This window comes from Lactuca serriola, chromosome 4, assembly GCF_051521515.1.
Source record: "Lactuca serriola cultivar US96UC23 chromosome 4, Lser_US96UC23_V15, whole genome shotgun sequence".
NCBI classification, from domain to species: domain Eukaryota; kingdom Viridiplantae; phylum Streptophyta; class Magnoliopsida; order Asterales; family Asteraceae; genus Lactuca; species Lactuca serriola.
The window spans coordinates 249994071-250019153 of record NC_136411.1 but is presented as its reverse complement, the minus strand read 5'-3'; positions in this window follow the sequence as shown (position 1 = coordinate 250019153).

Here is a 25083-nt window from a genome sequence, read left to right as displayed (position 1 = left end):
CAAACGTCGGCCAGACCATATGAGGGATCTCTCCCGAAGTGTGTTAAGTGCAGCTTCCATCACACAGGAGCTTGCCGAATCTTAAAATGTGATAACTGCAACAGGAAAGGACATACCACCCGTTTCTGTAAGGTCCCGACCCAGTATCTCCCTTCAATCACCAGCACCAGGGCGGACCCAATATGCTACTCATGCGGTGAAATGGGACACTTCAAGAGAGAGTGCCCAACCAAGAAGAATGACGGAGGAGCCGGAGGAATGTAACAAACGAACCGGCAGGATCAGTAGGAAACCATATTAGGACTTTTGTAATATTTCCCAACGACAAAAACGTTTAAGTATTATATGTTTGTAATGAATTGTTATATGCTTACTAAAATCCATGACTCTCTAAAAGTAGTTAAAATACTCTCCCGTTTAAATCGAACCAAATACATTCATATATGATCTAAAGATCATTACCTCTAAGATGTGATGACCTTGTACATACATCGGGGTTAATTATAATCGAAATACTGAAGTTTTGAAACAAATAATTTCATCCCGACTCCTAATCCGTGTCTAATAGTAAGAGTTGAGTGGGGCCACCCACTCGACGATTCCCCAACATCAGATCACATACGCCGTTCATATACCATTTGATCATAGGGAGACCGTCAGGGATCACGGTATCAAGTATCATTACTGATTCTCGAAACACACCCACCGCCAGTGCTAGACACTGTGGTATAAATCATCTACGATAATGATAACATCAAACAAAGTTTATCACCCTAAAAAGAAACATCAGATACTCTATCACTCTAGTGATCTCTTCTTGCGAATACAGCTTAGCTAGTTTTATCTAAAAAGGTATTGCTGTCGTCATCCAATTTTCATTGATATAGCCCTCATCTTCCCAATTTAACATATACAAAAGGACCTTTCACCTAACCCCTCCAAACACCGAAACCTTCGTCTCTCATAAACATCCAGCTCAAACCTACGGATTATCTTTTGCTACGGAACCCCAAAACACGCAAATCAGAGGAGTGTTATACTTCCGAAACCTTATCACAAGTACTTACAGGAGACCCTTGGGAATGTCACGCATGTAGCAGACAAGGTCCAAGCACGGAAGCCTAGGAAAGACATGGTACGAGTTCTGCCATGAACTTCGGACCAAGGTAGCCCAGGAGGGCGAGTAAATGTCCTACCATATAAGAAGGCCTAGTCGTGTAAACCAAACCCACATGCTTCCTACCGAGCTACAAGAACTCTTAGGTCAAACCTGTCGAACTATTCAACAATAAAATTGAAGAACCAAGCTTTTCACCCTAGAAAGCTCTGTTCTTATTCATCAAATAGAAAGGCAAATTGCTCATAGTTCCATTAACTTTAGAGGCCCTGACAATACCTCCAGTAGAAACCTTCGCTATCTGCCTCACACAAGCGAATAGGCCGACCAACCACAAGGAAAGAGGTACCCTCTAGGAATCAGACCTGAGATCTGAATATCACCAGTCGCGAGTATTGGATAAGGATGTCCGAGGACAACCCTCTAAATTCGATGCGGACGCTGCAAGTCTGTAGTGATACCCCTCGGATAGGACCAACCCGTTCGCAGTATTCATAGGATGTGTCATTCTTACTAGGAATCAGTTCATCATTGTCGTTGTAAGTGACTTGCTTATCTACCCCCGTAGTAAGAAGAATTACTAAGTTATTTGCTTTGATTTCCTCACTTATACATTCCCTAGTTATATATAACGAATACCTGGTAGATAATAGCATGTGAGAATTCTGACTTAGTTTCTTTTCCTCGTTGGGATGTGAAACTGAAGTAGAATCACACATTTTACTATCCGCCCAGTATTGGTTATATCATAATGTGTATGAACTAATATTTAGTGTACAATAACTCATCTCTTAGTCAGAATCAAAATAGTGTAGAGCCGACCTTAGTCATTTACCAACTCCTTGCCTAAATTCGAATTTCGGGACGAAATTCCCTCTAACGGGGGGATGATGTGACAACCGTCAATTTTCGGTCAAGTCAAAGTCAACTAAAGTCAACAAGTCAAACCGGTCAACCCAATTCGCCGTGAGTACTAGAGTTTACGTTATATAACTTCTAAACAACTCTCTATTCTAATGAGAGATCATAAATCGAAAAGTGCGTTCACCTAAATCTCCTTAACCTAAAACTGTGGTACGTGGCGAGCCAAACCGGTAAAACAATGTCGCATACTCATCGGGAGTATGCAAGATCCTTAAACAAGGCGTAACGGGGTTTACGGACCTTGCAGTGCGTAGCCGGACACTCAAAAAGGTCACCAATGAAACCTCTCTCAATCGTTTTCACTCTATCTCCTTTTATGTCAAATCTCTCCCAAATCTCTCCAAGTATGTGAAATCTCTCCCACATATCTCTTTGTATGAGAAATCTCTCCAAGTATGTCAAATCTCTCCCAAATCTCTCTAAGTATGAGAAATCTCTCCCATATATCTCTCTGTATGTGAAATCTCTCCAAGAATGTCAAATCTCTCCCAAATCTCTCTAAGAATGTGAAATCCCTTCCAAATATCTCTTTGTATGTGAAATCTCTCCAAGAATGTCAAATCTCTCCCAAATCTATCTAAGAATGTGAAATCCCTTCCAAATATCTCTTTGTATGTGAAATCTCTCCAAGAATGTCAAATCTCTCCCAAATCTCTCTAAGTATGAGAAATCTCTCCCACATATCTCTCTGTATGTGAAATCTCTCCAAGAATGTCAAATCTCTCCCAAATCTCTCTAAGAATGTGAAATCCCTTCCAAATATCTCTTTGTATGTGAAATCTCCCCAAGTATGTCAAATCTCTCCCAAATCTCTCTGAGTATGTGGAATCTCTCTCAAATCTCTCTCGAAATCTCTCCCAATATTCTATAATCACTCGGGGCATCCCGACCCTCGAATTTGGCGAAAACGACCCAAAAACGGAAGTCTACGCGAAAAACGGACCTTAGGAACCGAAACCCCTCTTAGGAACCGAAACCCCTCTTAAGGAACCGAAAGTACTATTCATGAACCGAACCGAAAGCACTATTCATGAGGGTCCGAACCGAAAGTACTGTTCATGAGCTGAACCGAAGTTACTGTTCATCCGAACCGAACCCAGCACTGAAGGAAGGTCCGAACCGAACCAGCATAGAAGGAAAAATCCGAACCGAAAGTACTGTTCATTACTGTTCACAACAGTTCCTTCGGTTCTAGCCTCACTACGGACCGAACCCTCGCCTTCGCTTCGGACTGCTTCTCATCGGGCCGAGCCTCCGCTTCGCTTCTTCCTTCTGGCTCGCGCCTTCACCTCCGAACCGTGCACCACCTGACCGAACTTCGGCCCAGAGACCGAGCCTCGGCCGAGATCCGAGGAGTCTCGCTGGGAAAGTTCATTTTTCACCCGTTTTTGCGTATTTTTGCGTTTTAAACCCATTTTTAATTATTTTAACATAGGATTTTCATCCAAAACTTTATTTTTAATTAAAAGACCCCTAAATTAATGATTTAATCATATTTTTAGGGTAAAATCTTATCCAAATAAGAGTTGGTAAAGTACAAAAGAAGAGTGTTGACCTTACCTTAGTTTATGACGCAAGCAACCCCCACACCCACTCCATGACAACCCACACTCCTCCCCACCATACCTTGTACATTTTACTCTCTTTCACAAGTCATCCCCACGTTCTAAGGGCTGATCATACAACCTCTCTCCTCATTCTCTTCAAACACTCTCATTACACCAAAGATTGAACTCCAACTTTTTCTCTCCAACTTCTCTCTCTAACTCACGAGCTCAAGGCTGATCATCAAGTGTCCTTCCACTCTTGGTAAGTGTAATCCACCCTCCTTGTGATTCTTACACTTCATTCTACTCAAATCATTGATAGCTTATACAAACTCCATAACTATCATGCTAGAATTCTCGAAAATCTTCAAGACATTTCCAAGTGTCCTTGAGTTAAACACCTCCATTCTTCAACAATCATCTACTGAAAACACTTAAGGTGAGTTCATACCCCTACTTTTTCATGATTTCTTAAGTTTTTAGGGGGGAATACAAGTTAAAACACCAAGAGCATAACTAAAATTTTCTAACAGCTTTCATCAGAAAAGTTGGACTCCATTCACGGACTGTTTTGGACACCTTAAACATTTTAGTTTTCAAAACTGTTTTAGGTCCATGTAGTTCCACTTCTTAACTTTAAAATGACTACTTGCACATCTCCATACGATTTTTCTACAATTTATGGTGATTTTTACAAAACTGCCTATCATTTCAAACACCAATCCGGACCAGTCTGTGATTATGGACTTTTTCACCTAAGTTGCAGGTCATTAAAAATCATGATAAAAATTATGAGTAAACTAGACACATTTTGGGAACTCCCAGAATTTTACGGATATAGTTTTCGACTTCGTATGATTTTTCTATGAATTTTCAAAAACAGTGTAGAAAGGCTGAAAATTTGTTAACAGCTTGTAATTTTTATAACACTTTGTATTATGTTGAGCAAAGTGTATAATGTCAAGTTCTAAGTATTGAATGTGATACGTAGTAAATTTTATCATCATAAACTGAAAATAAGTCATTCATGATAAAATTATTCATTCATTTAGAACACGCATATATATATATATATATATATATATATATATATATATATATATATATATATATATAAACTATAATAAGCATAGTTTAATGGATTTCATAATCCTAACGCTTTTTCATAAAAGAGTTCTTATATATTACAAACGTTTTGGATAAACTATAACAGGTATAGTTTATGTATCATTTACTTCTCAAACTTATTTACCAAAGGTTTTCCGTTTAGTTCACGTAAATCTGTTAATGAATAAATTTGTGAGTCATTCCCTTCGGGTTACTTCCAAAGTAACCAATTTATAAGTCCTGTATTGTAACCAGAGTCTCCAGGAGGGAGAGCGTGATAGTTGTATATAGATCTATATTGGGTTTGACACCCCACACCTTGCTGCTAGCTACAGTTGGACCTGCAGGTCTACGGGTGACAAGTGTCATTTCAGTTCTACGACGCCTGAAGAACGTCGTTTTCAGGCCATCTAGGTCATAGTATGGTTATGATAGCTCACATGTGGTATTAACAATCATAAGATTTACGAGTTCTAACCTTAAATTAGCGAGTTAGATCTAATTAGCTCACTGAAATTACTTTAAGTATGGAAAAATACTCGTACGCTTTCATATCAAACAAAAAGGGTTTTATGTCGATTTAGAATCACATTTTATATCAACAATTACATACTATATTGTATACTTTTGGTTTTGGTATTTAGGACTACCTAACTTTTGTAAGGAGAATATTGGATTTTTCTTGGTATCATACATCTCTTTACAAAGATCGATTTTCAAACTCTTACTGTCAAAAGCTTATGAACTCACCAACCTTTGTGTTGACACTTTTCAAAAAGACTTGTATTCTCAGGAATTCAGTGAAACAGGAAATCAACCACGTTTTGAGGATGGGACGATAAATCGTCGAACAGTTCACTTTGTATCATAATGTAATTGATTTGAATCATGTAAACATATACTTTGGTGAAACTTTTTCAATTATATTTATGATGGTTGTACTTACTTTGAGCACTATTATACTCGTTGTTGTGATACTTTACATGAAGTCCTCCACCCCCGGACGTTTCCGCCATCCTCGGTTTGGGGGTGTGACAATATATATATATATATATATATATATATATATATGTGTATATATATATACATATATATATATATATATATATATATATATATATATATATATATATATATGTATGTATATATATATATATATATATATATATATATATGTATATGATACTTAGCCATATTTGTCACTTTTCACTCTTTCAAGAACAAGAACCGAAATCCTCTCAAGTATCATCCGATTTTTCCTTCTAAATCTTTAAAATGTAAGTGTTTCTTACCCTATCTAGTTGATTCCTTCCATATTCAAGTGTTTTTACATGATTTCATCCATGAAATCATTCCATTTTTGTAGATCTTCAAGTGTTCTTAGTTACACCATGAACACCATGAACACAAACTAGTGTTTTGGGCCGAAAACACCTTTATTTGGTTCCATATTGTAAGTATCTATCTCCTATACTTGTTACCTAGTAAGAATACTTGATTTCGGACTTGAAATCGGCAATCATCCATGAAAAAGAGGAGTTTTAGGTCTAGTGAATCTGCTTAGACCGAAAACCCTCATGAAGGGTGCAAAATGGCCTTAAACCCTTCCTAAGGCTAAGCATGAACCCTAGAGACCGATCCCATTGAGCAAGGCTCCTTGAAGAACATCATTTTTACAAGATTAGAGGAGCTTTCGGTTGAATCTCCTTAGACCGAAAACCTCCATGACCGAAAGGTCATTTGGACCGAAAACCTCCATGACCGAAAGGTCATTTGGACCGAAAACCTCCATGACCGAAAGGTCATTAGGACCGAATACCACTTGGACCGAAAGCTCCATTTGGTAACTATACAACCCTTAGATGTAACCCTTGGCACTTCTAGCACTGGAATCAAAGTGTTTTCCATGTCCTAGGGTGTCTTAACTTGGGTAATTAATTTTTAAATGATTAATTGGTTACATATATGTGTTATTATATGTTATATAGGATCCGTGTGTGTGTTCAAGTCCTCACTTGACACCTAGCATCCTATATCATCTGTTCATCCAAACTACTCAATACAGGTGAGTTTATACCCCTTAATTAACCTTTGAAATGTTATTAAATGTTTTGAAATGCTTTTATGGGGGGGGGGGGGGGGAGGGAATACAAGTTGAATCATGTTAGTTATTAGATCAATCACATGTGATTAATAACTAGCATACAAATGGAATTTCTATACTTTAAACTGTTTTACCAAACAAATGACTCCAAACTGTTTATCAAACTACTTTACATGCCAAACTGTTTATCAAACTGCTTTACATGCCAAACTGTTTATCAAACTACTTTACATGTCAAATTGTTTATCAAACTACTTTACATGTCAATCTCTTTATCAAATTCACTTTTGTATACTAAACCTTTCTTTTACAGTTTTTTAAACTTATATATTGTTAAAACCATGTCTACTACATATATAGTTATATAAATAAGGTTTGAAGGACTTATAATTCATAACCCACTTTACTTCCTGTCCTTGTTTGGTTGTGGTCTTAAAGTACCCATTTGTTTGTCCGAGTGGCGTTGAATCCTTACTTATATATTATGTATATGTGTATAGATATAAAGACTTTTATCTCAGTTCAATACATTCAGTCATGCAAACAAGTCTACTAATAAACTATAATAGGTATAGTTTAGGGTTATACTACTTACTACTTTTAGTTCAATGAAGCATACAAGAGTCCGTTCATTCATGAGTCATTACTTACTACTACGAGAACTTATACAACTATACTATTATGAGAACATATACAACTATACTATGACGAGAACTTATACAACTATACTACGATGAGAACGTATACAACGATACTATGATGAGAAACAATACATTCATTACACAAGTACATACATTACATATACAAGTATACTATAACATAAATGTGATCCACTGTATCGGAGCACGCCTTCGTTATCGTGGCCCGAGTTGTAACCAGAATCTCCTGGAGGGAGAGCGTGAGTTTGCATATAGATCTATACTGGATTGACTATCCTACACCTTGCTACTAGCTACAGTGGGACCGACAGGTCTTCAGGTGCCAAATGTCATACCTTTGACGACTTACATAGTCCTTTTTCATAGTCGATAGTATGGTACAATTTATCACATAATACCTTGATATAAATTCAGTTTAAGGTAGTTAGTACAACAGTAGTTCCTATAATACAACACTACAATACTACATTAATTTACCCTTTACATTTATTTGGTGATTACTTCACTTGACATTAATGTACAAACTATATTTTGATAATGATAGTTACACTTGGGAAAATTACACACTATAACAACAAACAAACATACAAAACAGTTGTGCCTTGGTAGAAGGCTACTTTTAGTAGAAAATATAGGATTTTCTAGGAGTTATAAACTTTTACAAACACTTACAAGCATATTCATACTTTTACTACAAACGTTTACAAATTCATACTTCAAACACTGTTTCAAACATTTTGATACAAACATAAACACTAAATACTTATGAGCTACCAAACTTTAATGCTCATAAACTCTTTCAAAATAACTTGTATTCTCAGGTCATCAGTAGACAAGTACCGATGCCAGCTTTTGAGAAGATGGAGCGCATACAAGACTCATCTTATATTTTGATTTATATTTTGGTGTCTATAACTGTACATAACACACTTGTATTAAAATTATATATTTAATGAAATGGATGATGTTGTTTACCTGTTTACTATTATACTGTGTTGTGATACTGTGCATGACGTCCTCCGCCCTAGAACGTTTCCGACATTCTTGGTTTTGGGGTGTGACATAATCATAATCGAATTTTGAGAATGCAACATATATAGCATTTCCTTATATTGAACCATTCGAACATAACCTTCATATATATCTTTGACTAAAGTTGATTAAAATCTCAATCTAAGCTTGTGAATTGGAATGAAGTATAAAATCCTCTCCCTTAATTAGACCAAAACAACTTTTCAAAGCTAATTGAAACTTTTGTTTTCTATAATTAACATTGCTAACTTGCAACACGTAACATAATAATCAAGCTCCCACTAACATGATAATTATAATTTAACTAGCATAACACTTTATGCTCCCACTAGCTTTGACATGTACCCAGAAATCAACTGGACTGCTAGAAATCAATACTTTATGGACTTTCTTACCAAAGTTCGGTTTTCTAATACGAGATGCTTTGTTAAGACTTTATCAAAATCATACACCTTTCCTTAGATAACTTACATGTGTGTCTAAACAATTATAGAAGTATGAAAAGGGATGTCGTGATCATAGTCTCAATTGTTTAGACCTTTTCCATTTCTCACAAGTCTATGTTAGTGTGCCGATTACCCATACACGCTCCACTATTGACTTTGAGAATGCAAATATCACAATTGCTATCTACTTAAAAGCAACTTAGTGAAAGCGTTTTCTCACCATCATTTTCATGAATCGGAGAGAAACCTTATGACACTTATATTTTCTGGTGTATGTGTTCCAATCCATGTGAATTTGTCATAACCATAATCTCAAGACAAGGTTAGTGACAAATCCAAACTCATTTTCTTGCCACCCGGAAGCACAAGGGCCTACCATTGCTTCCAGGTTGTTATGCAAACAATTGAGAAGTTATAAAACTCACAAGCATAGTCAACTTTTACTGGAGTGGGCACAGAAATATGCCAACACAATGGGCTACAGACCACGAGTTATGTGCTAGCGATTAAACAATGGGTTTTATTCTTGATTAGTTCTTGAAACTTTTCCTAGATCCTTAAGACTCCCACTGTCCTCTTGAGATATAAGATTCTCTTGTCAAGAACAATTCCGTGACAAAACAAATTATTCAAGAGTTAGTGCGGATTCTTATCAAGATAAACACTTCTTCCAATTGGTCTTAGTTGGGTTTTGTCTTATCCAAAACATCACAACTTACCAATCTCAAATGTACAAGAGTAAGAAACATATTACTCTACATTTGATAAGTGTTATAAAGCTTACTTAAAACTATGTCACTCAAGTTACAATCGTAGAGTATGACTCTAAGACTTTTTTTGGAACGAAGTATGATTTATCTTTTGATTTAACCATTTCAACAATTCATGATTCCTCTCCTTAGCCTAACAAATGAACTAAGGTGTCTTTAGAGGATCAATTATGATATGGTTTTTAGAATCACTAAGATAATCATAAAACAAGATACTCAAGTACTCTCCCATCTCTTAATATTGGAGAAACTTTTATCTTTCTGCCTAATTTGATTCTTCTTATTCATTCTACCAATCATTGAAACCTTTCCAATGTTTCAGAATTACACTTAAACTTGTAAGCATAACCATATTTACTAAACTTTAGTAAATCATAATGAATAACCTTATTAGCCTTTGTGGTGGACTTGACCAGAGCACAAACTAATGTACCCGATCCTTTAGTCCTTCACTTGACTCACATGTAGATATGAACAAGGAATTAGTCTTAATTTAGAAATGATGAAAATTCTCATTCATCATACAATACAAATTGCATGCTTCCAAGTTTCTATCCAACTGAAACTTGGGTGATGAGAATCTTTCCGTAATTGGTAAATTATGACACTACCACAAATGAAAGAATCAAATCCATTTTCCAATATTGCTAAAATCATATAAACGACGTTTTTCACAAATGCCATTGTAAGGATACATAAAATAAATAAAATCAAGACTTTTATTTTATTTTAAAACTTGTTGAAATAACTTATCCTTACAATGCAAATACATATGAAAAACATGTTGTTATCTATTCCTAAGCAATCTATCATAACTCTTTAAGCAGCAGCTCAAAATTCTGATCACCAAACCATGCAATTGAAATCCATCTCTTCACGATCAGAATCAACATACTCTTCTTTCAAGCTTCCTTTGATTCTCCAAAACATCAAAATGTAACTACATTACCTCACGTATTAGGAATCTCCAAATAAGAACTTAATAGAGTTAGATAGTGGATTTTAGCTGAAGTAGAGTCAAACCTTTTTGAATTTACCATCCTTATGATCTTTCAGGTAAAATGGGCAGCTTCGCAACCAATGTCCCTTCTCTTGGAAATAAAAACATATGGATGCTTTGGAAGTGGTGCACAAGACTATCTCAGAATTAGCCTTTCTCTTTACCATTAGGTGAAATGACTTGACCATGGCTGATCCCTTTCCATTGGGAAGAGAAAGCTTTTCTAGACTTTCAATTTCACCATTACCAATCTCCATGGAAGCATGGGAAGTAGACGTTCCAATCAAATTTGCTTTACCATTTCTCCAAATAATTGTTAATTCAGTAGCATCGAGCAAATATGTAAGATTATTAAGGTTCATGTCATGGTCTGTCACATAGAAATCCTTAAAGAACTCAATATATGACTTGGGAAGTAGTTGAAGAGCCTAGTCAATAGTCAACTTCCTAAAGAATTTGACACCCTACTCTCTCGGCTTGCCAATATGTGACTTAGTCTCCAAGATGTAAGCACATATATACTTTGCTTGCCACATTGGGATTGAGTGACCTTGAACTTTTGGGTTAGGGAGAATTATTGGAGGAGGTGGAGGAAGTGAAGTAAGATGCTAGACCTATTAATGCACAATAATGGGATTGATCTTTCACCTTGATTGCCATTTGGGATATCATATTCTTTAGGAAAGCTCTATCCAAAAGAATGAGGCAGACCATAGTTTTCTGAACTTAGACATCTATGAGGGAGTAATTCAAGTTTCAGTTGATTTAAGTCCTTAACATAACACCCAATACAAAATATTAAGGCTAGGACCTAACAAACTATTTTATAACCTAGAAGAGGGATGTCGTAATCCAAGCTACAAAATATTTCAAGGTAGGTAAATGACGATTTACCAATTTCCATCATGAAAAACAAAATATATCATTAAGTTTTAATTGGATTTGAAACTCCTAAATCTTTTGAGATTCATTGAACTTTCAATGGCATGTTTAAATCTCGATTGTGCCCTCTCAAGTTTGTGACTGGGATGCCGAGGATCACAAACAAGGTGTAAATAACCATGCAAATTGACTTGGTACCCTTAATTTTATCACCCAATCGATGTGCCGATCAAGCACACGCGCTCCACTATTCTATGATAAAACTTAAGTCACCCTTTGCCACACATTGTAGGTCCCATGTTAGTGTTTCAGTTAACCACACATGCTCCACTAACGACTTAACATGGGTGCAAAGTGTAATTTCATGGGTTAGCACCAAATTTATATTTTCCTAAGTAACTAAGATGATGGGTTTTAACCAAAACATCAACCCTATGGTGTACATGCAAACCCTAATAGCTTTTTGATCTACTTTGTCTAATGAACATGCAATTGAATTAGGGTTTAGATAATTACCTTTGATTATGATATAGCAATAACAATCAATTCCTTGCTTTGATTAGCCTCAGAAAGCTTAGTGCCTCAAGTGCTGCACCTCTAATGGAGTCACAAACACCACTAAGCAACTAGATGAAGAGGAGAAGAGAGGAGGCTACCCAAAACGTCTAGAAACCATAGAGGAGCTCCTTACCACGTTTTTGGGGCCTTAGGGATCTATATATACATGTAGGATGTTAGGGTTTTCAATTGGGAAACCCTAATCTGACTGCTTAGGCCCTAAGCAGCCCATGGATCCCTTTCTTTAGAGTCACGGACGAAATCTTATGGGCTTCCCCATAAATTTTGTCCACTCCACTCTATGGAGTCCATTAGCCCACTCTTGAAATTATCTTATAATTACAATTCCAGTCCCCTAAGTTTAATTAATCTCTTTTAACCAGAAAATTAATTTTTAATTAATTCTTGACTAATATTAATTAAACATTATGACTTATCCTTTAATATATTATTCTTATAATATATTAATAAATCATAATTAAACCTTTCTCTCCTTAATTCATCCTACATATTGCTATGGTGAAGGCAACCCAAAAGGACCATGCTCATAATCGGGTCAAGTACATACCAAAATAGTTATGGACTTAGACACTAATCCAATAGTCTCCCACGTGGATAAGTCTAATAACTATCTCCTGTATGGCTTCGGAACCTGATCAACAATCTTTGCTTTCAAAAGCCGTTGTCAACTCCGATCTTATCAGATAGCGTGTCCATTAGATAAGGGATCATATATTCCTCCATTCTTAAGATATCATATAGACATAAGAAATGAATTTTAATCGTTCTCTCTATAATGTTTCCTGACTTCCGATTTATGACGACTGACAACAGACTACAATTGAATACATCATCTTCGTCCCGGCTTGGCCAAGCGCTTTATGTGTCATCATTAAATCATCGAGGGGCCCTTAGATATTGCTTTTATCCCACATTGGGTAAAAGGAATGGATAAACTTCGACTCAAATGCTCGTTTGCAGTTCCTAATCGAATCACACACAATAATAAGTTTTATAACACCAAGTTACTGGTGTGTTTACTTATTATCAATGTGCAACCGGCCAACAAATAACAACTCACATGTCTCGGTTTCAAGAATATACGATATTATCGTCTCACTAATCACTCGTGATAAATCCATGAAGTGATCCAAGTGATCGTGGGTTTAATCAAATACTCTAATCTTATCAAAGCACTCATGAACCCTGCAACAATGTTGTGCTATGTCTAAACTCTTTAGACAATCTACAGACTCTTCATGACAGTCTTCCTTCATACTTACTTCCAACGTATGACTGACTGTGGAGGTTCGAATAACCCAGTTATTCTGGAAGTCAAAACATGCAAACTGAAATACAATAATAATACTCAATCCTATATGGCCCCAAACTTGTGGGAGTAAATAAAACACTTCTATTAAAAAACCATATTGATTACTCATTATTCATCGTTTACTGTTTCAGAAAATCAACTAATTACTAAAATTACAACAATAGATGTCCCATGTACAAAGCATGCACACTATGTTTCCTATTGTCCTTACTTTGTGAAATAGATCAATTGAAAAACTTTTTGAATGATGCTCATTTCACAATTCCCAATCCTTATCATTAGTGTTAGAACACAAGGTTCTTGCCACTACTAGAATATGCTGGATTCTAACATTTTATGTAATGATCCTTTCGCAAAGTCATAGCACAAAAGTCACCAAGACTTGGCCAATGAAATTACAAAGTACTCTATCGGAAATTGTTACAAGACAATTCCATAGACGTGAAGTCTCACATTCAAACTACATTCCTTTCCATATTTGTCATATGACAACTCATTCTTTGTAGAATCTTATCTATTCATAATAATGTCAATATGGTCCATTCAATACCATACTTCCAAGTACTCACAAACGACCAATCCTCAGTGAACTTTTGATCGTCATTTGATAGTTGTTTAATTATTTTAGTCAAAACCGATTGTAGTCCTTTTTCTCTCTTAATGCGCTAGACATTTGGAAAATTTTAGAATGGTCAAATATTATAGCATTTGCAATTGATCCTATATCTGAAGCATACGGGACACGATGCATAATGTCTTACATAAAGATATGATACTTTATCAATCTTCTGCCATAATATTTTATGTGTCACGGTCTCATAATTCGAACTATGAAAAGGGATGCCGTAATCATAATCGAAATTTAAGAACACACTATGTATCCTTTGACTAAATTTATTAAAATTTCTCAATCTAAGCTTTAGATTTTTGAAACGAAGTATAATATTCTCTCCCTTAATTATAGCAAAACATCTTTTCAACCCATGCAACTTTGCAAATTGAATCTTTGTTTTTTCTATAATTAATATTGCTAACTTGCAATAGTTGCCAAAATAATCATATAAGAAAAACACTTTTGCTCCCACTATCATGATGATTATTACCATATAAAATAACACTTATGCTCCCACTAGATTTGACATGTATTCCGAAAATAGCTGAACTCCTAGAAAACAATGCCTATTGAATTTCTGAAGTTCATATTTCTAATACCAGATGCTTCGATAAGACTTTATATAAGCTTCTTAAACTTATACACCTTTGCCTTAGATAACTCATATGTGCGTCTAAACAATTCAGAACTTATTTCAAGGAGTCCCAAATGTTAGACTAATTGCCAGATCTCACAATTCGAACTATGGAAAGGGATGTTATAACCATAATCGAATTTGAGAATACAATTTTCACAATTGCTATCTTCTTAAAATCTCTCTTAGTGAAAGCATTTCCTCACAGTCATTTTCATGAAGGGGGGAATCTTATGACAATTAGATTTTATGGTGTATGAGTTCCTATCCATGTGAATTTGCCAAAACCAAGTTTGCGACAAATCCAAACTCATATGGATTGAACTTTCTTGACTTCTAGCCTTATGGTAACACGAGTGCCCACCATATCTTCCAAGTAGTGTAGCAACTTGTCCTTACATATCAATGTACTTTCCATCGATCAAGGCGCTTTGTCTTTATGCATTCAAATGAGAGCTCATAGAAATCACATACATAATTCACTCAATTGGAATGGCATAGAAACAAAATAATGTCAACACGATAGGTTGTAAACCTCAAGTCGTGTGCTAGTGATGATTGATAAGGTTTATTCTTGATTTGTTCTTGAAACTTTTTCAAGATCATTAAAACTCCCACTGACCTCTTGACATATATGATTCTCTTGTCAGAAAAATTTTCTAGACAAAACAAATATTCAAGAGTTAGTGTAGTTCTTATCAAGACAAAACACTTCACATAATTGGTCCTAGTTGGTCTTTGTCTTATCCAAGACAGCACAACTTACCAATTTCAAATGTGCAAAAATAAGAGAACTTTTCCAAATTCCACATTTGTTGAGTGTTATAAACCTACTAAGACTTGTCACTCAATTCACAATCTTGGAGTATGACTCTAAGATTCGATATTGGAACGAAGTATGATTGACTTCTTGATTTAATCAATTCCATAATTCCCGATTCCTCTTCTTAGACATACAAATGTACTAAGACTCAATTAAAGAATCAATTGAGATATGGTTCTTAATCATTACGACTTATCATAAAACACAATAAAAGGTACTCTCCTTTCTTCTTAGAATAGAGAAACTTTTATCTTTTTGCCTACTTGATTCTTCTTATTCGTTCTGCTATTTATTGAAAACCTTTCAATCAACTCAAAATTATACTCAATCTTATAAGTATAACCATATTTACTAAACTTTAGTAAATCATGACGAATATCTTCTTCACTCTGGTGGTAGACTTGATCAACGTACGACCTAGCGTACTCGATCTCCTAGTCCTTCAATTTACACTTTGTCAAAGAATTAGTCTAAATTTCCTAAATGTGAAAGTTTTTTTTTCATTCATCATACAATCCATGTTGCATGATTCCAAGTTTCTGTCCAATTGAAACTTGGGCAATGAGAAACTCTCCCTATTTGGTAAACTTTTCGACATTTCCAGAAATAACATAATTAAGAATGAAATCCATTATTGCTAATAAAAGAAACTTTCAAACATCAATTTTTCATACACGCCATTGCAAGGATAAGTAAATAAGATAAAATCAAAATTTTATTTTATTGCGGAAAAAATTTGTCCTTACAATGCAATTCAAATGAAAAACTATGTTATTACGTATTTCTTAACAATTTATTCTAACTCCAAGTAGTAGCTCAAGAATCAAATCTTCAAGCAATGCGATTGAAATCCATTTCTTCACGATTAGATTCAGCTCACTTCTTCTGTTAAGCTTCCTCTCGTTTCTTCGATCCTACAAAACATCAAAATGTAATCTTATCACATCATGTATTAAGAATCTAGAATAGGAACTTAAAGGAGTTAGTTAATGGATTTTACCTGAAGTAGAGCCATACGTCTTTACTCTCCCATCTCTTAGATCTCTCAGGTAAATATGGCAGCTTCTTCTCCAATGCCTCTTCTCTTGGCAATAAAAGCGAATGGACTCCTTACGTACAACACATCGGACAATCACAGACTTAGTAATTTCTAGACTTCCAACGTTACCAGTGTCCATGGAAGCTTGGAGTTTGATTCACCAGACAAATTTGCTTGACCAGCACGCCAAATCATTGCTGATTCAGAAGTTATAAGCAAATAGGCGAGATTAATAAGGGTCATGTCATGGTCCATCATATAGTACTCTCTAACGAACTCACTATATGATTCAGGAAGTGACTGAAGAACCCAGTCAACAGCCAACATCTCTGAGATATCGACACCCAACATCCTTAACCTATCAATGAGTGACTTCATCTCTAAAACGTGTGCACACACTGATTTTCCATCTTCATGCTTAATTGCCAATAGGGCTTGAGTCAGCTTGAACTTTTCAAGCCTTTGAACTTGTGGGGTAGGGAGAACAATAGGAGGAGGTGGAGGAAGTGAAGCATGATCTCTTGTTCCTTGATCATATCGTGAAACATCATCTTCATTTGGAAAGCTTGTTCCATGGGATGTGGGAAGACCATGATTGTCAGAACTAGACATCTACAAAACGGGAGAAAATTCAAGTTAAGTTGATTAGAATTCTTGATGTAACATCCAAATGAAACATCAAGCTAGGATCCAACGCAATACTCTACAACCTAGAAGAGGGATGTCGTAATCTAGTCGTAGAATATTTGAAGGTAGGTAAATGACGATTTACTAGTTTCCAGCATGAAAAACGAAAACAAAGTTGAAGTTTTAAATGAATTGAAACTCCTAGATCTTTTGAAATTCATTGAACTTTTCAATGACATGTTTAATCTCGATTATGCCCTACAATTGTGATTGGGATGTCGAGGATCACAAATAAGGCGTGAATAACCATACGAATCACGTGGTGCACCCAATGCTACTATCACCTAATCAATGTGCCGGTTAGCCACACACACTCCATTGATCTATGATAAGAATCGAGCCACCCTTCGCCACCAATGTCATCCCCAAATTAGTGTGTCGGTTAACCACACACACTCCACTAACGTTTGACAAGGGTACGAAGTGTAATTCCATGGGTTAGCATACAATTTCACATTTTGCCTAAAGTAACTATGATTTGGGAATTTGTATAAGCATTTAGTTACTTTGTACTTCATTATACTTATAATGGAAGGTTTCTGTCCTATCCTACCCGTTCAGCTAATGACCCTCCACTAGTCAAGAGTGCGGTGGGTAAGAGTGAATATCCATTCAATTGTCATTTTATAGGCAATTTCCTTAAACACCCCTTATAGACCAGCTTCGTGAATGAGGCCTACTAACGGTAAGGCTAAATTTTACTCATATATATATATATATATATATATATATATATATATATAATATTAGACTTTTAATGTTATATATATATAGTATAGGGTGTATTTTACCCTTTTAAAATACTAGGTGGTTTAATTTAGTAAATTATACTTTTAATTTAATTAAATGTAAACCAAAACTTTATGGGTTTATTAAATCGCTTTTAATTATACACTTTAATTATGTAATAAAACCATAAGGGTGTGATTTGAACTTTTCAAATTACTAAGTTTTTAGAATTTAACATTTCAAAATTAACCTTTTAATCAACTTTTAAATTCCAAAACTTGAGGGCAAGTTCTGAAACATTTCAAAGCATTAGGGTTTAACTTATTTAAATTTTAAAAACAAAACTTTTAAGTTCAAATTTAAACTACAAACCTAAAGGGAGTAATTTGAAACTTTTCCAAACTTTATCAAGAACATTCTAGATCACAAAATTCATATAAGGCAATTATCTAAATTTGACCTAGTCCAATTTCATGCAAGATAATTCACCAAATAATTCGAATAATTAAATTTTATCATATAAGGAAATAATTATTTAACTAATATGAAGTTATCTTTTATTTTGGCAAGAATAATCATCCATTATCATAAAAATCTGATTTATATCATTAAAAAACGTTTTGGTAAATATCTGACAGCCAAAGGAGCACAAAATCCCGAAATTAGCTCTTTCTGACCAGTTGACTCGTTGAGTCAAGCATGGACTCGTCGAGTTCACTATGGACTCGGTGAGTTCAGCCATGGACTCGGCGTGTCCAGCCCCTAGAAACTCTAATTTTCGATTTTAAAGCATGAATAATTAACCAAAGCATCAAATACATCAAACAAACAACCCTAGGCTCTAATACCACTGATTGGTTTTAGGCAAAACATCAACCCTATGGTGTACATGCAAACCCTAATACCTTTTGGATCTAGTTTGTCTAATGAACATGCAATTGAATATCCAAAGCTATAAACCCTAGATCTAACATATAATAAACTGAATTAGAGTTTAGAGAATTACCTTTGATTATTATATAGCAATAACAATCAATTCCTTGCTTTGATTACCTTCAGAAATGTCACACCCCAAAACCGATAACGGCGGAATACGTTTCGGGATGGAGGACGTCATGTACAGCGTCATCACACTTGCATAATAGTAAAAACAAGAAGCAACAACCATTTCATTTACATAGTAAGTTTAATTACAAGCGTGTTCTGTAAAGTTTCAATAGACACCCAAATATATCAAAAATAAGAGATGGCTCTTGTATGCTCCATCTTCTCCAAAATGCTGCACCGGTACTTGTCTATCTTTGACCTGAGGATACAAGTTATTTCGAAAACGAGTATCAGCATAAAGCTGGTGAGTTCATAAGAATTTAGTGTCGTTGATGTATATAAAAAGGTTTTAGAACTTATAGTGTGAAAAGCTGCAATTTATGTTTATCAGTAATAGAAAACCCTAGAAAATCCTATATTTTCCAGAAAGTACATCGTAAGTGAAATCCTTTAATTTTCATGTAAGTTTTATCATTGAAAACCTTTAGTTGTAAAAGTATAGTTGTAAATCTCAATTATGTAATGTAGATAAGGAAAAGTTATGCCGGTTGACAGTAGTAGTGGTGCAAACTTCCATTAGTAATAGATACTTACTTACTTCGGGATGTTAGCTTAGATTTTAGTCTTAGTGTATTAATATGGATATACATGTATTCCTTTATGTGACCAATAGTGTGGGAAATAGAGAGTCTGATGACCTTCCCCGTCATTCGTAGTGTAGTGAAGTAGTGCCACCCCTGAGCCTGGTCGGCTCGAACTGTAGTTAACAGTCGAGATATAATAGTATCTGTCGCGTATAGATCTATACATGTGGTGTCGCCTTCCTTCTGGAAGGCCCTGGTCACATGATGTAAGCGCGGTAGAGTGACTTATAGAGGGATAGTGTGTTATGCTCTGGATTAGTGTTTTCTCTTGTATTCTAGAGTAGTAGTCTTTTGTATAGTTCATAGAGCGTTCTTTTATACATGTATCATCTTGTAATAATAATAGTTATAGTGTGTATAGTAGTAGCAGTAACGAGTAGTAGTAGCCTTAACTATACCTATTATAGTTAACTTAGTGTGTATGGTTCTCGACATTTGTATAACAAAGGTATTGAATATGATGAAGACTTTTATATCTAACACCAATATACATGATATATAACTAAGAAATCAACGACAGTCGGACGGATAAAAGTTCCCCTAAGACCACATCAAATAAGAACAAGAAATAAGGTGAGCTATCGGTCCTAAGTCCTTCAAGTCTTACTTATATAAATATATTAATGTAGATATATTTATATAAAAAGTAAATTTAAACACAATTTGAAAATAATTTAATAACAATTTAAGAAAAAGAATGCATTTAGGTATTTTCTAAAAATAGTTTTGTTCTCAAAGCTGTTTTAAAAATGTAGAGATCTTTTGTAAAGAATGGCGATAAATCACATATGATTGGTACTATGATTTGTAAATCAAATGTGATTGATCTCCATAAATTGTACATTTGACTTGTATCCCCCCCCTCGTAAAACATGTAAAAACAGTTGAAAAGGTTCATTAAGGGGTATGAACTCACCTAAAATGAGTAAATCGGGTGAATGTGTCGGATGAGCGTTTTGTGTCAAGTAAGTACTTGTACACCGTTTATGACCCTAGTTACATATGAAGATATATGTTTTACAAGTAATTAGTGACTTAAACTCTTATTTAAACATATAGATATTCTAATGTGATTAAAGGTCTTATGGTTGAGTGCTAGAAGGTTAATGGGTTGTATGGAAGGAGTGTATGACCTCACTTTGAAGATTACTCTCCTAGAACCCACTCTAAGTGAGTTCACGGTTGGAAGGCCACATCCTTCATGATTTTACGGCCGTAAACTCATGGGAGGAGTGTTTTTGAATGATTTCAAGTCTCATGTGGTTCTAGAAATGGTTCTATGGAATTATACAAGGCTATAAGGGTGTTTAAAGGTCCAAGAGTATACTCCCTTGGAGTTTACGGCCCAAAGGCCACTCCTTGGGAGTTGACGGCCGTAAACCCTAGGGTTTATTGTAGTAAACTCTTGTACACCCCTTTCTTTGATTTCTAGGTCTTTGGTTTCATTCTAACAAATTCTAGTGAAGGTTATAAGGCTTTTTAGGGGTTTAAACTCCCATTTTGCATGATTTAAGGGGAGTTTACGGCCTATGCACATGCTTGGGCCGTGAACTCTATTTTACCCCTCAAATGTTTGTGTTTAATTGTTCCAAACCCGAAATAGCAAGTCCCTAATCCATATCTTAAGCCTAAGGGTGGTTTGGAAGTGTTTTTGGACATGATTTGCATGGTTAGAGGGTGTTTACGGCCTAAGCATGTGCTTGGGACGTAAACCCTCTTTTATGCCCTAAAAATTGTTGTTTTGAGGTTCAAACGCTTCTAGGTTAATTCCATAACTAGTTTCTAAGCTCAAATGAAGGAAAATTGGGACTTTTGGCACCATTTTAGGTATTTACGGCCTAAGGAGGTTCTTAGGCCGTGAACTCCTTTTTGATGGCCATTTTGTGATTTTTGAGCTATTTCAACAATAAATTATGTTTAGAAAAAGTTAGGGTAGAAGATCTTACGTTTTGGAGGCGGAAACTTGTGGTTTTGAGTCGAAAACGAGCTAGAGAGAGAGTAGAGAGAGAGAGAGAGGGGGTGGATCTAGAGTGGTAAAATTAAAGCTTCTATGAAGTGTTCAACTCCCTATATATAAGTCTCGGGTGTTGCACCTGGTATATGACTACCCGATGCTAAAGCTTAACGAGGTTTAAAAATTTTACCCGGGTTAAATGGTTGTAATAAAAATAACATTTTCCAAATAAATGGAAATGAAATTCACTAGTTTTATTTAATTTGTTACGACAATAACAACATAAGATATAAATAAATAAATAAACATTTATTTATTTGACGATCCCAATATTAACGGAACTTTTATAAAATGACATATTCCATTAGCGGAAACGGTTTAATTTAACGAAACAAACTTTGGGTTGTCACATCATCCCCCCGTTAAGGGAATTTCGTCCCGAAATTTAGAATTGAAATAGTTAAGCTATTACAGTACTACTAAGAGAAGAGATGGGGATATTTGAGTTTCATTTGATCCTCGCACTCCCAAGTGAACTCCGATCCTCGTTGGGCGTTCCATCGAACCTTCACAATTGGGATGCGGCTTTGTTTCTTTCGTTTTACGTCTCGGTCCATAATCTCCGCAGGCTCTTCAACGAAGTTGAGGCTCTCGTTGACTTCGATCTCGTCAAGAGGAATTACGAGAGTCTCGTCGGACAGGCATTTCTTCAAGTTTGAAACGTGGAAGGTAGGGTGTATGTTACTTAGCTCGTGGGGTAGGTTGAGTTTGTAAGCTATGGGGCCGATTCTAGCGAGAATCTGAAAAGGCCCTATATACCTTGGGTTCAGCTTTCCACACTTTCCGAAGCGGATCATGCCCTTCTAGGGTGAGACTTTCAAAAGGACACGGTCTCCTACTTGGAGCTCCAAAGGCTTTCTTCGTTTGTCTGCGTAGCTTTTCTATCGATCCCTAGCAGCTTTTAATCGTTCGCGAATTTGTACAATCTTCTCGGTCGTTTCTCTGATGATCTCCAGACCCGTGAGAGTGCTATCAGGAACTCGTCCTTTAGCTAACTGTGTGTCACCACCTCAGCCCAACACAGAGGGGATCTGCACTTCCGACCGTAGAGGGCTTCAAATGGAGCTGCCTTGATGCTCGTATGATAACTATTGTTGTAGGAAAATTCCAGAAGTGGCAAGTGTGTATCCCACAATTTACCAAGGTTAATCACACAGGATCGCAACATATCTTCTAAGGTTTGGATCGTCCTCTCACTTTGTCCGTCAGTCTGCGGATGGTAGGCTGTACTCATGTCCAGCCTCGTCCCTAATGCTTTTTGTAGCGATTTCCAGAACCTCGAAGTAAACCTACTATCTCTATCAGAGATAATGGATATAGGGACACCATGTAGCCGTACTATCTCCTTAATGTATGTTCTTATGAGTTTCTCCATCTTGTCTGTTTCCTTGATGGGTAGGAAGTGCGCGGACTTGGTCAATCTGTCGACGATGACCCAAATGGTATCCAATCCACCCATTGTCTTGGGTAGCTTGGTTATGAAATCCATAGTGATCCACTCCCATTTCAATTCCGGTATCTCCGGTTGTTGGACAAGACCCGACGGCTTTTGATATTCGACCTTGTCCTTTGCGCAAGTAAGGCACTTACTCACGAAGGTAGCAATTTCTGCTTTCATATTAGGCCACCAGTAAAACTTTTTGAGATCCAGATACATCTTATCTGAACCTGGGTGAATGTAGTATCGAGTGTTGTGTGCTTCCTTCATGACCAAGTCTCTGAAACCTCCGTGGCACGGAGTCCAGATACGGCCCATAAGATAATAGGCTCCGTTACCCTTTACCTCCACGTTCTTATCCATTCCATGCAGGGATTCTCCCGTCACATTCTCAGGCTTTAAGGCTTCGAGCTGAGCCTCCTTAATTTGTGCGGATAGATGTGAATGGATAGTCATTGTTAGCGACTTGACTTTCCGACCAGAATACTCTTTTCTACTCAGGGCGTCTGCTACTACATTCACTTTTCCTGGGTGATAACGAATCTCATAGTTGTAATCATTGAGTAGTTCGACCCATCATCGTTTTCTCATGTTGAGCTCTTTCTAGTTTAGTATGTGCTGGAGGCTTTTATGATCAGTGTATATTATACTCTTCGTTCCATACAAGTAATGTCGCTAGATCTTTAGAGCGAAGACGACCGCCCCTAACTCGAGGTCATGAGTGGTGTAGTTAACCTCATGTGTCTTTATCTGTCTTGAGGCATAGGCGATGACCTTACCTCGTTGCAACAAGACACAACCGAGCCCTTGGTTCGACGCATCGCAGTATACCACAAAGTCTTCTGTTCCTTCGGGAAGAGATAACACCGGTGCGGTGCATAGAGCTCGCTTCAAGATCTGGAATGCCTTCTCCTGCTTCTCTTCCAAGTCAAATGTTACGCCCTTCTGTGTCAACATGGTGAGAGGTTTCGCAATCCGAGAGAAGTTTTGAATGAGTCTGCAGTACTAGCCAGCGAGGTCTAGAAATTGACGAATTTCTGTAGGCGTCTTCGGTGCTGTCCAGTTCTCGATAGCTTTAATCTTGGAGGGATCCACGTGGATTCCTTCTTCACTCACCACGTGTCCTAAGAATTCAACTCTTCGGATCCAAAATTCGCACTTAGAGAACTTTGCATATAACTTTTCTGATCGTAGTGTTTCTAGGACTTGTCGTAGATGATCCCTGTGCTCTTCCTCGCTCCGAGAGTAGACGAGTATATCATCAATAAAGACGATGACAAACTGATCTAAGTATGGATGACACACCCTGTTCATCAAGTCCATGAACACTGCGGGCGCGTTAGTCAGTCCAAAGGGCATCACTACAAACTCATAGTGCCCGTAACGGGTTCGGAAGGCTGTCTTCGGGACATCCTCCTCAAGCACCTGTAACTGGTGGTACCCGGACCTAAGATCAATCTTGGAAAAGTAACTCGCCCCTTGTAGTTGGTCGAATAAGTCGTCGATACGGGGAAGAGGGTAGTGATTTTTGACCGTGAGTTTGTTGAGTTCCCTATAATCGATGCACATACGGAACGATCCGTCCTTCTTCTTCATGAACAAGACCGGAGCTCCCTAGGGTGAGAAGCCTGGTTTTATAAAGCGTATGTTGAGCAGCTCGTTAAGTTGACCGGATAGTTCATGCATCTCTGCAGGCGCTAAACGATTGGGCGACTTAGCTACGGGGGTAGCTCCTGGGACTAGGTCGATTCTGAACTCAACCTGATGTTTGGGAGGTAGACCTGGAAGGTCCTCTGGGAAGACGTCAGGGAAATCGCATACAATAGGGATGTCTTTTGGATCTCTCGCTTTCTGGCTTGTGTCAACGACGTGTGCAAGGAAGGCGCGATATTCTTTACGCAAGTATTTTTGGGCCTGAATACTGGAGATGATACGA